The sequence below is a fragment of the Crassostrea angulata genome, chromosome 9 (genome assembly GCF_025612915.1).
Source record: "Crassostrea angulata isolate pt1a10 chromosome 9, ASM2561291v2, whole genome shotgun sequence".
In the NCBI taxonomy this organism is placed as follows: Eukaryota; Metazoa; Mollusca; class Bivalvia; order Ostreida; family Ostreidae; genus Magallana; species Magallana angulata.
The window spans coordinates 36,572,020-36,587,261 of NC_069119.1; the positions used below are offsets into that span (position 1 = coordinate 36,572,020).

A 15,242-nucleotide genomic window follows, 5' to 3' on the forward strand; every position below is an offset into this window, starting at 1 on the left:
AACTTATCAATTCAAAGATAAAATCGTTGATCTAAGCGAAAAAAATGAAAAAAAAATTTGCGGCACTCGAGGCTTGAACCCGGGTCGCCTGGGCCATGTCCACGACTATATCGACTGAGCTACTCCGACTCTCGCTTCAGGACTTTGACGCTTAATTTCTCGAGAATGCCTCGATCGATTTTAAAACAAATTACATATTCTGAATCAGTGAAAGGGTCACTGTAAGGTGTGAAAATTTCAAAGAAAAATATTAAAAAATTAAAAAGTCGAAAAATTCAATTTTTCAAATTTCCTTCCGGTGACGACCGGAAGTGACGGCGGACATTTTCTATACCGAGGTGCACCAGGAAATCGATAGATCTATTATCTCTGAAATGTTCAGCTCTCTATCTTTGCTCGTTTTTGAAAAACCTGAGCGACAAAATTGACTTTTTAAAATCGTAAACGGACGATAACTTCCGACCGGAAGTGAATTTTCAAAATCTGTTTCAGTGGTATAAATTTCAGATAACGAGGCTTTAGTCCTGAAAATTTGAGAGAAATCGATCGTCCCATCTCTGAGAAATCGCCTGCACAAAATTTGTAAGACAAAAAAAGAATAATAACTAGAGCAAAGCTCGTTGCAAAGCAACGAGTGGGTCTTCCGTTAATGTCGGAAGTAAAGCTGGAAGTTCATGTAAGAAGCAGAGCTCTTAAACCAATAACAAGAGTAACTAAAATAAAAAGATGAAAAAAATCGAATTATTCCTGGTACGACTTAACAAAATCCGAATGATTTTAAGTACGACTTAACAAAAACCTTACTAATTTCAAGTACGACTTAACAAGTTTTTTTTGTACAAGTTAATTTTACTTTGAACATTACGCTATTTTTTAAATCAAGGACGCGGAATCAAAATTTCTGGAAATATCAATTTTTAAACCCCAATATCTCTAATGCATCGTCCGATTTTAAAACGGCTTTCAGTGTTAGATTAAGCTGAATAAGCTCTACAAAACAGATATTCATTTTTGACTTGATCAAAAAATTCAATTTTTCGAAAAATTTGATTCACTTCCGGTTTTGACCGGAAGTGACAGATTTTCATTTTGAGCCTTATTACAGAGGTAAAACGACAAAATCATAACCATTGAAAATTTCAAGCCTCTATCTTAAAGCGTTTTTAGAAACGCTGCGGACAAAATGACTTTCTAAAATTTTTTGTTTAAATGACGTAACGTAAAAACGGAAAGGTCGTTTTCAAAGAAACTTTAGGATCTTAGAGGCATAATAGTTGCACATAATCTCTCAAAGTTTCATCTCAATCGGTTATAAACTTTTTGAGTTATAAAGCCGAAAAGGAGTCAGATACAAAAGATGTCACCTTTGACCTTCCAAACTGTGCTTGTTGCACCATCAAATGTCAGAAACTTAGCAATGTAAAGTTTATTATATTTCTGTGAATATTTCCTATGTAAAATTACAATGAATAAACATGCTATTCCATCTAACTGTGAAATAGTTTCTATGCTATCTGTCCATAGTGAATAGTCAACGAAAGTATTCACCAGCAGCATACAATTTCCCTTTTTTAAACTCGGAACACCTCTGGTATAATCCGATCACAGCATTAAATTCAAAGTCCGATAATTCTAATTTGTTTATCATCAAGAAATTCTGCATCGCCAACAAATAAAGTTTTCTTCAGGATAATAATTAAGATATCTATAGCTATTTACTGACAGAAAGACAGACTAAGACTGTTGTGTTGTGTGAGGATGACAGACAGTTTATTGTCCCCCTCAACAGCAACTATTTCACTTGGCTTCGCCCCATGAAATAGTGGCTGTCTTGGAGGACAATAAACTTGCTATCATCCTCATACCCAGTGAATAGGTATATAATGTCCCATCCACATAAATTTCGAGTTATATAACCTCCCATTTGTAACCTGCAATTTCACAGTGTAAAGTCAACACAACAGTCTTAGCCGCAAGTTTCACCATTCAATTCGCATGTACGTATTAAACATTAGGGGTTTTCATATTGCATACCAATTCCAACAAGGGAGATCCCTCTAATGATGATCATTAAAATTCATTTTATGAATCTTAGCAACACTCATAAGCCTTCAATTGTGCAGCATCTCTTAAGGTGGCTCAAAACACCTTGAAATATTTTCTCAAATCAGCAGAAAATTACTTGATTATGATAGATATCATAATTGATAAGAAGTGTTTAAGTCAAATAGGCAAAAAATATGCAAATTTGGATGAACAATTACATTTTCAAAAATTTAATTCAATAAACAGTAACAAAAGCTCCAGGCGGACTAAAACTCAAACGCTTTAGAAACCCAATACTTTAACCATTAAGCTATGACGGTATACAACCCAATCAAACGATATTAAGAGTTCAACAAAACATTTAAATCGCCATCTTGTGAAGTAGTGTCTTAAAAAGTATAAGTCTAGGTGTAGTGATGTACCTTAATTTTACAAAAATATTAACGGGTACTTTATCCGAATGGTCCCTTGCTACCTTTAACTTAGTACATTTTATGAACAGATGTCTTTGTCTTAGAATAAGAAAGCTAATGCAATTCTGAGAAAAAAGTATACCACATATTGACAATTCCATTGAGGTTTAATAAACATATGGCCATTTAAGTGAACCCACCATTTCCAATTTCTTTTACTCAACACAGATTTACAGGGTTCTCCTTAGTAAAACATCTTTACCTGACCTTTTAGAGGTCAATTGTTGTTCAACCACCTTTAATAAGAAACCTTATTCAATACAACATACATCTACATGATATAATCTTGATAAAAGCATCACATAACTTAGAAATGCCCTTACATGTATACCCACCCCCTATCTTTTGATTTTCATAAAAAGTCATGGTTTGAAATCTTTTACCTAATTTTCTGAAACTTGTGGCAATTTCTATGAGTCATTTCTCACACATATTTGAAAACAATCATCAATGATACTAAAATTTGATCTTTTTATGTTTCTTGAATGATTTGTAGCATTTTAATAATTAAATAGACAAGTATTCCTGCATGTGATTTCTTTTTTCCATGAAAAAAAGTAAGTTAACAATCATATTTATTAAATATCTAATCTATTCTGGTTTCTAGTCTCTTTTTAACCATGATAAAACAGTAAGATCAACAAGTTCAACATCTGCCTTATATAAAATTAAATTCAAACACACCCGGGTAGCTGGAGGCGGCGGAGAATTCCATTAAAAATGTTCAAATTTGACATGTTTTTTTCTACTTTTTTTATGCATATATACCTTAAAGGGATGAAAATAGATTGTTTCTTGCTCATTTCAAAAGTAATTATCATTGCTGGTGTTATTCAAAAGTCAAATGTACATTTACATATCCTACAGTACATGTAATCTTATGGAGAAAATTGGAAAGAGTTTGGGTGATTTTTCAACTATGTAAACACATCTAAATATCTTTATAAAATAAAAAATGAAGGAAACATAATTGCATACTTTTATTGAAAAACAAATTTTCACAAGAATTATATTTCTTTAAACAGCCTTAATTTTGTTTTTCATAATTTCTTATCAAACATGAACAAACCACAATAGGACATGATGCTTTCTTAAAGTTCCATTATTGTTCATGCATTATCCGATTTAATTTGAATTACCGGTAGATAGTCTGTAGAACACAAGGAATATGCATGTGGGTAGAGGTGACAGGTTAACCTCAAGAGCTGAAACCACAGAATCAACAGGTAAAAGCCATGTGGTAACAAGAGTCTGCTTTAAGCTGTAATAAAAAAATAAAATTAGCTGTGTTAACATACATGTACTTGTAATAGCTGTGTTTACATTAACATATACATAATATTTTTGGAAAAAATACACTGACCATGCAGTGTTATAAGTATGACATATCCAAATATATGACATTAACATTTAGCCAGTACAAAAACAAGAATGTGCATATCAAGTCATAATATCATAACATTAAAATAATTTCTTGGGTATAGACATATCAGATTGAGAGAGAGCGAGAGCAGGAGTGAGCGAGAGAGTTTGTTTTACTTGAAAAGGGACAGCAATATTTCAATTCATAAACTACAAAGGAATATTACCAATCCAAACAGTGTCAAAGTATAAGCTTCTGCTACGTGTATACCATGTTTTGTCAATTCTACTGGGGTTTATTGCGAATAAATTTAGCTAGGGTTTTTTTTTCTTACGAATTACATGTTTTAAAAACAATACTATGTATAATGCGCATAAAAATGAGGGATTAATAATACATGCTCATTTTAAAATTCAATGCACTTTGGATTTCTTTTACAAGATCGAGATATTTTTGTCATAAAATTAAGATGCCCTCTGACAGTTTCATGAGTCTTTGCCAAGATTAAAAGAGAGAGAGAGAGAGAGAGAGAGAGAGAGACAGAGAGAGATCTGAGGCACATGCAGTAAAAATTATTTACATACTATGTAGATGTGATATGCATGTAAAGCTTACCTAAAATGAATCAATATGTATAAAAGATAATCTAATCTCTCAAATTACAATGATTCTGTGAAATACTTATATCTTGAGAAGACTGTTTAATAGATATCATGGAACATTGACCTAAATTCTGAGCTTGATATAATATGAAATTTGAGACTTTTCATCTCGCACTCTGTTTTACATGCCTGTTACACAAGCAATAACCATATAGAGAGCGAGACAAAAGGTCTAATTTTAATTAGATTGAATATTTACTTTGTCAAATATATTTATTTAATTAAACACAAGCCTGAGTTTTTTAATTTATAAATTCAGTGAAGGCGATATTGTAAAGATCTGCTATATTTAAATATTTGGGTAAAGTTATCATCATGCATACATGCACTCTAATTACAACATTCTATTCTTGTGTACCTTAGGACTCCCACCGCTTTTAATTTTAAATTCTTCATGCAATTTACTACTGATATCCTTTCTTCACTTGCCTCGGATAGTCTTTTAAACACCATCACCAGTCCCGTAAATTCATGTGGTCCACTTTGTTTACATGTAAAAATGGCGACTCTCGATCTCGATGTAAATTCAACATACTTGATTTCCCGAGGTCGGTAGCGTGTTTCGGAGAAAGTCTGAGGCAAATAAAGAGGCGATATCAGTAGTAAATTGCATGAAGAATTTAATGGTACTAATTGTTTTCACAGAATTTGCGTATAAATAAGGTAAATCAGTCCAAAACTAGCGCACGTTTTTCTGCGCAATAAATATACATGTACAATTTTTTCAATGGGTGGCCCTGTAGCTCTCCGGTCTGTCATTATTTTTTCCCGGAGAGCTACAGTTCTGCAGCTACCGTGAAAATACACTGGACAGATAATATTCCGAGATTCCGCTGACTCTAACGCCCGCTTTTATATTGTGACGTACTTCAAAAGCGGAGGTTAGAGTCAGAGGAATCTCGGATTAGATTGAAAAGACTAAGTGCAAATACTCTGAAAAGAAAAAGTAAATACGACATATCCTGTATTGAAACATACCTTTATAATCTGTCATACGTTAGTTGAGCTGAAATTTCCACTATCGACGTCTTGCAGGCCTTGCTTTTTTTTTAAATGTAGACACACCGCTATCAGCTGTTTGTTCGCAGTCAAAACATGGCGAGTTGAAATGGGGAATCGTACGATGATTATTTCGATTAAAACTAATAAGACTAATAAAAACTAACAACGTAATTATCGATCGAAATAACTAAATTGTATCGTTAAACACTTTAATTAACTATTAAAACACAGAGTCCGGTTTTATGACCTGCACGAATTGTTTTCAGCAGGAGTTACTTTCAGTGTGAATTTTACACTATTTTTTAAACCAAGAACACGGAATCAAAATTTCCGGAAAAATCAATATTTAAACCCCGATATCTCTGCAATGCATCATCCGATTTGAAAAAGAATTTCAGTTTTGTATTAAGCTTTGCAAACTCTACAATATGCATATAATTTTGTGTTTTATATATAGTTTAATTATCAGTACGAATTGTTTTCAGTAGAAATTACTTTCAGTGTGAAATATGCACTATTTTTAAAACCAAAAACACGGAATCAAAATTTCCGGAAAGATCAATTTTTAAACCCCGATATCTCTGAAATGCATCATCCGATTTGAAAACGAATTTTAGTTTTGCATTTAGCTTTGCAAACTCTACAACATGCATATAATTTTATTATTCGCTCAAAAAAATGAAAATTCCGAAAAATTAGAATCACTTCCGGTTTCGACCGGAAGTTACAAAATATTTTTTTTTGTAAATTTGCCATAAGTAAATCCGCAGATTTACAATCACAGAGAATTTCAAGTCTTTATAAACAACCGTTTACGAGAAAAGTCCTGGACAAAATCACTTTTTGAAATTTTTAAAAATGACGTAACTAGAAAACGGAAGTGACCTAATGACTGAAAGTTAAAAATCTTCAAGGGACAACTATTTAACATAATCTCTGAAAATTTCTTGCAAATCGGTTGAATAGTTTTTGAGATATAAAGCAAAAAAGAAGTCAGAAGGAAAAACAAGAAGAATAATAATAATAAAAAAAAACAATAGAATAACAAGAGGGTCTTCCGTTGAAAACGGAAGACCCTAATAATAACTAGATTCGATCTCGTTGCGAGCAACGAGTGGGTCTTCCGTCCAATTTTTGAATAGATAAGATTTAACTTATCAATTCAAAGATAAAATCGTAGATCTAAGCGAAAAAAAGAGAAAAATTTTTGCGGCACTCGAGGCTTGAACCCGGGTCGCCTGGGCCATGTCCACGACTATACCGACTGAGCTACTCGGACTCCGCTTCAGAAATTTGACGCTTAATTTCTCGAGAATGCCTTGATCGATTTTAAATCTAATTACATATTCTTAATCAGTAAAAAGGTCACTTTAAGGTGTAAAAATTTCAAAGAAAAATATTAAAAAATAAAAAAGTCGAAAAATTCAATTTTTCAAATTTCCTTCCGGTGACGACCGGAAGTGACGGCGGACATTCTCTTGACCGAGGTACATTAGAAAAACGGTAGATCTATCATCTCTGAAAATTTCAGCTCTATATCTTTGCTCGTTTTTGAGAAACCTGACAGACAAAATTGACTTTTTAAAATCGTAAACGGACGATAACTTCCGACCGGAAGTGTATTTTCAAAAAATAAAAATTATATATCAGGTTTAGATGAAAACACGTTTATATTGAAAATTTGAGCGAAATCGATCAAGACATCTCTGAGAAATCGTCTGCACAAAATCGGTAAGAAAAAAAAAGAATAATAATAATAACTAGAGCAAAGCTCGTTGCAAAGCAACGAGTGGGTCTTCCGTTAATGTCGGAAGTAAAGCTGGAAGTTCCTGTAAGAAGCAAAGCTCTTGAACCAATAACAAGAGTAACTAAAATAAAAAGATGAAAAAAAATCGAATTATTCCTGGTACGACTTAACAAAATCCGAATTATTTTAAGTACGACTTGACAAAATCCTTCCTGATTTCAAGAACGACTTAACAAAAAAAAATCCGAATGTGTTCAAGTACGACTTTACAATTATTTTTGGTACGAGTTAACTTTACTTTGAACATTACGCTATTTTTTAAACCAAGGACGCGGAAACAAAATTTCCGGAAAAATCAATTTTTAAACCCCAATATCTCTTTAATGCATCGTCCGATTTTAAAACGGATTTCAGTGTTAGATTCAGCTTGATAAGTTCTATAAAACACATATTCATTTTTAATTCGATCAGAAAATTCATTTTTTCGAAAAATTTGTTTCACTTCCGGTTTCGACTGAAAGGGACAGATTTTCATTTCCAGCCTTATTACAGAGGTAAATCGACCAAATCATAACCATTGAAAATTTCAAGCCTCTATCTTAAAACGTTTTTGAAAAAAGGCCGCGGACAAAATGACTTTTTGAAAATTTTAAAAATGACGTTACGTCAAAACGGAAGTGACATTTTAAAAAAAACTTTAACATCTTTGAGCGATAATAGTGTCACATAATCTCTGAAAGTTTCATTAAAATCAGTTGGAAACTTTTTGAGTTATAAAGCCGAGAAGGAGTCAGAAAAAAAAAAAAAAGTATAATAATAATAAAAAGAAACCGATGAGTAACAAGAGGGTCTTCCGTTGAAAACGGAAGACCCTAACTAATATAAAATATGAAAAAAATCGAATATTCCTGGTACGACATAACAAAATACGAATGATTTTAAGTACGACTTAACAAAAACCTTTCCGATTTTAAGAACGATTGAACAAAAAAATCCGAATGTGTCCAGGTACGACTTAGCAATTATTTTTGGTACGAGTTAATTTTACTTTGAACATTACGCTATTTTTTAAACCAAGGACGCGGAATCAAAATTTCTGGAAAAATCAATTTTTAAACCCCGATATCTCTAATGCATCGTCCGATTTGAAAACGGCTTTCAGTGTTAGATTAAGCTGAATAAGCTCTACAAAACAGATATTCATTTTTGACTTGATCAAAAAATTCAATTTTTCGAAAAATTTGATTCACTTCCGGTTTTGACCGGAAGTGACAGATTTTCATTTCGAGCCTTATCACAGAGGTAAAACGACAAAATCATAACCATTGAAAATTTCAAGCCTCTATCTTAAAGCGTTTTTAGAAACGCTGCGGACAAAATGACTTTTTAAATTTTTTTTTTAAATGACGTAACGTAAAAACGGAAAGGTCGTTTTCAAAGAAACTTTAGGATCTTATATTAGAGGCATAATAGTTGCACATAATCTCTCAAAGTTTCATTTCAATCGGTTATAAACTTTTTGAGTTATAAAGCCGAAAAGGAGTCAGATACAAAAGATGTCACCTTTGACCTTCCAAACTGTGTGCTTGTTGCACCATCAAATGTCAGAAACTTAGCAATGAAAAGTTTATTATATTTCTGTGAATATTTCCTATGTAAAATTACAATGAATAAACATGCTATTCCATCTAACTGTGAAATAGTTTCTATGCTATCTGTCCATGGTGAATAGTCAACGAAAGTATTCACCGGCAGCATTCGATTTCCCCTTTTTAAACTCGGAACACCTCTGGTATAATCCGATCACAGCATTAAATTCAAAGTCCGATAATTCTAATTTGTTTATCATCAAGAAATTCTGCATGGCCAACAAATTAAGTTTTCTTCAGGATAATAATTAATATATCTATATCTATTTACTGACAGAAAGACAGACTAAGACTGTTGTGTTGTGTGAGGATGACAGACAGTTTATTGTCCCCCTCAACAGCAACTATTTCACTTGGCTTCGCCCATGAAATAGTGGCTGTCTTGGAGGACAATAAACTTGCTATCATCCTCATACCCAGTGAATAGGTATATAATGTCCCATCCACATAAATTTCGAGTTATATAACCTCCCATTTGTAACTTGCAATTTCACAGTGTAAAGTCAACACAACAGTCTTAGCCGCAAGTTTCACCATTCAATTCTCATATACGTATTAAACATTAGGGGTTTTCATATTGCATACCAATTCCAACAAGGGAGATCCCTCTAATGATGATCATTAAAATTCATTTTATGAATCTTAGCAACACTCATAAGCCTTCAAGTACAGCATCTCTTAAGGTGGCTCAAAACACCTTGAAATATTTTCTCAAATCAGCAGAAAATTACTTGATTATGATAGATATCATAATTGATAAGAAGTGTTTAAGTCAAAAAGGCAAAAAATGTGCAAATTTGGATGAACAATTACATTTTCAAAAATTTAATTCAATAAACAGTAACAAAAGCTCCAGGCGGACTAAAACTCACACGGTTTAGAAACCCAATACTTTAACCATTAAGCTATGACGGTATACAACCCAATCGAACGATATTAAGTGTTCAACAAAACATTTAAATCGCCATCTTGTGAAGTAGTGTCTTAAAAAGTATAAGTCTAGGTGTAGTGATGTACCTTAATTTTACAAAAATATTAACGGGTACTTTATCCGAATCGTCCCTTGCTACCTTTAACTTAGTACATTTTATGAACAGATGTCTTTGTCTTAGAATAAGAAAGCTAATGCAATTCTGAGAAAAAAGTATACCACATATTGACAATTCCATTGAGGTTTAATAAACATATGGCCATTTAAGTGAACCCACCATTTTCCAATTTCTTTTACTCAACACAGGTTTACAGGGTACTCCATAGTAAAACATCTTTACCTGACCTTTTAGAGGTCAATTGTTGTTCAACCACCTTTAATAAGAAACCTTATTCAATACAACATACATCTACATGATATTATCTTGATAAAAGCTTCACATAACTTAGAAATGCCCTTACATGTATACCCACCCCCTATCTTTTGATTTTCATAAAAAGTCATGGTTTGAAATCTTTTGCCTAATTTTCTGAAACTTGTGGCAATTTCTATGAGTCATTTCTCACACATGTTTGAAAACAATCATCAATGATACTAAAATTTGATCTTTTTATGTTTCTTGAATGATTTGTAGCATTTTAATAAATAAATAGACAAGTATTCCTGCATGTGATTTCTTTTTTCCATGAAAAAAAGTAAGCTAACAATCATATTCATTAAAAATCTAATCTATTCTGGTTTCTTGTCTCTTTTTAACCATGATAAAACAGTAAGATCAACAAGTTCAACATCAGCCTTAAATAAAATTAAATTCAAACACACCCGGGTAGCTCGCGGAGGAGAATTCCATTAAAAATGTTCAAATTTGACATGTTTTTTTCTACTCTTTTTATGCATATATACCTTAAAAGGATGAAAATAGATTGTTTCTTGCTCATTTCAAAAGTAATAATCATTGCTGGTGTTATTCAAAAGTCAAATGTACATTTACATATCCTACATGTAATCTTAATGGAGAAAACTGGAAAGAGTTGGGTGATTTTTCAACTATGTAAACACATCTAAATATCTTTATAAAATAAAAAATGAAGGAAATATAATTGCATACTTTTATTGAAAAACAAATTTTCACAACAATTATATTTCTTTAAACAGCCTTAATTTTGTTTTTCATAATTTCTTATCAAACATGAACAAACCACAATAGGACATGATGCTTTCTTAAAGTTCCATTATTGTTCATGCATTATCCGATTTAATTTGAATTACCGGTAGATAGTCTGTAGAACACAGGGAATATGCATGTGGTTAGAGGTGACAGGTTAACCTCAAGAGCTGAAACCACAAGAATCAACAGGTAAAAGCCATGTGGTAACAAGAGTCTGCTTTAAGCTGAAATGAAAAAAAAAATTAGCTGTGTTAACATACATGTACTTGTAATAGCTGTGTTTACATTAACATATACATAATATTTTTGGAAAAAATACACTGACCATGCAGTGTTATAAGTATGACATATCCAAATACCGGTATATGACATTACCATTTAGCCAGTACAAAAACAAAAATGTGCATATCAAGTCATAATATCATACCATTAAAATAATTTCTTGGGTATAGACATATCAGATTGGGAGAGAGCGAGAGCAGGAGTGAGAGAGAGAGTTTGTTTTACTTGAAGTGCGACAGCAATATTTCAATTCATTAACTACAAAGGAATATTACCAATCCAAACATGCAGTGTCAAAGTATAAGCTTCTGGTACGTGTATACCATGTTTTGTCAATTCTACTGGGGTTTATTGCGAATAAATTTAGCGAGGGTTTTTTTTCTTACGAATTACATGTTTTAAAAACAATACTATGTATAATGCGCATAAAAATGAGGGATTAATAATACATGCTCATTTTAAAATTCAATGCACTTTGGATTTCTTTTACAAGATCAAGATATTTTTGTCACAAAATTAAGTTGCCCTCTGACAGTTTCAGTCTTTGCCAAGATTAAAAGAGAGAGAGAGAGAGAGAGAGAGAGAGAGAGAGAGAGAGAGAGATCTGAGGCACATGCAGTAAAAATTATTTACATGCTATGTAGATGTGATATGCATGTAAAGCTTACCTAAAATGAATCAATATGTATAAAAGATAATCTAATCTCTCAAATTACAATGATTCTGTGAAATACTTATATCTTGAGAAGACTGTTTAATAGATATCATGGAACATTGACCTAAATTCTGAGCTTGATATAATTTGAAATTTGAGACTTTTCATCTCGCACTCTGTTTTACATGCCTGTTACACAAGCAATAACCATATATAACAGAGAGCGAGACAAAAGGTCTCATTTTAATTAGATTGAATATTTACTTTGTCAAATATATTTATTTAATTAAACACAAGCATGAGTTTTTTAATTTAAAAATTAAGTGAAGGCGATATGGTAAAGATCTGCTATATTTAAATATTTAGGGTAAAGTTATCATCATGCAAACATGCACTCTAATTACAACATTCTATTCTTGTGTACCTTAGGACTCCCACCGCTTTTAATTTTAAATTCTTCATGCAATTTACAACTGATATCTCTTCACTTGCCTCGGATAGTCTTTTAAACACCATCACCAGTCCCGTAAATTCATGTGGTCCATTTTGTTTACATGTAAAAATGGCGACTCTCGATCTCGATGTAAATTCAACATACTTGATTTTCCGAGGTCGGTAGCGTGTTTCGGAGAAAGTCTGAGGCAAATAAAGAGTCGATATCAGTAGTAAATTGCATGAAGAATTTAATGGTACTAATGTTTTCACAGAATTTGCGTATAAATAAGGTAAATCAGTCCAAAACTAGCGCACGTTTTTCTGCGCAATAAATATACATGTACAATTTTTTCAATGGGTGGCCCTGTAGCTCTCCGGTCTGTCAATATTTTTTTCCCGGAGAGCTACAGTTCTGCAGCTACCGTAAAAATACACTGGACAGATAATATTCCGAGATTCCGCTGACTCTAACGCCCGCTTTTATATTGTGACGTACTTCAAAAGCGGAGGTAAGAGTCAGAGGAATCTCGGATTAGATTGAAAAGTGCAAATACTTTGAAAAGAAAAAGTCAATACGACATATCCTGTATTGAAACATACCTTTATAATCTGTCATACGTTAGTAGAGCTGAAATTTCCACTATCGACGTCTTGCAGGCCATGCTTCTTTTAAAAATGTAGACACACCGCTATCAGCTGTTTGTTCGCAGTCAAAACATGGCGAGTTGAAATGGGGAATCGTACGATAATTATTTCGATTAAAACTAATAAGACTAATAAAAACTAACAACGTAATTATCGATCGAAATAACGAAATTGTATCGATAAACACTTTAATTAACTATTAAAAAACAGAGTCCGGTTTTATGACCTGCACGAATTGTTTTCAGCAGGAGTTACTTTCAGTGTGAATTTTACACTATTTTTTAAACCAAGAACACGGAATCAAACCTTCCGGAAAAATCAATATTTAAACCCCGATATCTCTGCAATGCATCATCCGACTTGAAAACGAATTTCAGTTTTGTATTAAGCTTTGCAAACTCTACAATATGCATATAATTTTGTGTTTTATATATAGTTTAATTATCAGTACGAATTGTTTTCAGTAGAAATTACTTTCAGTGTGAAATTTGCACTATTTTTAAAACCAAAAACACGGAATAAAAATTTCCGGAAAGATCAATTTTTAAACCCCGATATCTCTTAAATGCATCATCCGATTTGAAAACGAATTTCAGTTTTGCATTTAGCTTTGCAAACTCTACAACATGCATATAATTTTATTATTCGCTCAAAAAAATGAAAATTCCGAAAAATTAGAATCACTTCCGGTTTCGACCGGAAGTGACAAAATAATTTTTTTTGTAAATTTGCCATAAGTAAATCCGCAGATTTACAATCACAGAGAATTTCAAGTCTTTATAAACAACCGTTTACGAGAAAAGTCCTGGACAAAATCACTTTTTGAAATTTTTAAAAATGACGTAACTAGAAAACGGAAGTGACTTAATGACTGAAAGTTTAAAATCTTCAAGGGACAAGTATTTAACATAATCCCCGAAAATTTCTTGCAAATCGGTTGAATAGTTTTTGAGATATAAAGCAAAAAAGAAGTCAGAAGGAAAAACAAGAAGAATAATAATAATAAAAAAAAACAATAGAATAACAAGAGGGTCTTCCGTTGAAAACGGAAGACCCTAAATAAGAATAAGAAAAGTGAAAAAGAAACAATAGAATAATAGAAGGGTCTTCCGCTGAAGACGGAAGACCCTAATAATAAAAGGCTGTTTTGTCTAAATCTTAAAGGAAGAGTGTTTTTCAACTTGTACTATAGTCCAACAGCCCCTTTATGTTGAATACTTTAGTTAGAAAATCAAAAAAAAAAAAAAAAAAAAAAAAAAAAAAATGGAGAGAAAGAAATAGAGAGAAAGAAGAAATTTTAGCTCCGGCGAGGCCTTTGCAGGTGTCATAACAGTATTTCAGCAAAGGTTCACGTCAAAACATGGCTGACGCGAAATAATTCCCGAATTTCTCTTTGAATTTGGGGCGTTTCCGCCCGGGACAGGAGCTGAATTTTTGTATGAGATGAGGAACGATGTGTGAGATGTCTGACTACACAGGTTTGGTAACAGTGCGAAGTCATTTGAAATATTGATGCGTGTTTTTGTCTGGAGGGGGGTGAAAAGACCCGAGCTTGATTTTCGTCGTAAATAAATCGAAAGTAGAATTTTGAGGTGTGGATCTCGGATTCGGTTAACGACAATTAGGGGAAGTAAAGTCCTAAAACAATGACTGATGCATTTTACACATGTATTTCAGTGTTGAGATTTTTTTTTCGTGTCGTTTATTATTGTGTTTGACTGTTTTATTTCAACAGGATTGATAAAATCATTATAAATGTAGAAATAACGAAATCAGTAACACGTAATTTTATTCGGTAAAAATTTGATGACAGTAATTTCCACAGTTCTAACATTCATAAGTAGTTCACACGCTATCGTAGATACAGACTAAACGGAAAACAAGAAATATACATGCAACAGAAATATTACGCGGCTGCTTACATCCCTTGTACTGTGTGCATTTTAAGTCCTCGTACAGGCTATACTTGCCGCTTGATCTCAGGAATTTCTTCTGAATTGTTCAATCCGCTGAATATTTGGCAGATAATAAGAATGGGGTCCGAGGTACATTTACACAAAATTTCATTAGGATTGAGTGAAGGGCTCGGGAGTTAGAATTTTTTTCTACAGTACATGTGAAGCACGCCAATCAAAACTCAAATGTCAAAAAATTCATAACTCTCTTAAAAGTGAACGAATTGGT

At 32.6% G+C, this 15,242-nt stretch overlaps 1 long non-coding RNA gene across 1 annotated transcript; it reads right to left on the bottom strand.

Annotated features, from left to right (window-relative positions):
• Positions 1 to 10,968: 10,968 nt before the first annotated feature.
• On the bottom strand, positions 10,969 to 14,064 carry LOC128162560 (uncharacterized). The gene is made up of 2 exons (XR_008240683.1): positions 13,014 to 14,064; positions 10,969 to 11,265 (listed from the first exon to the last, which is right to left on the bottom strand). It is a non-coding gene; the product is annotated as an uncharacterized LOC128162560 (long non-coding RNA).
• Between the last annotated feature and the right edge of the window lie 1,178 nt (positions 14,065 to 15,242).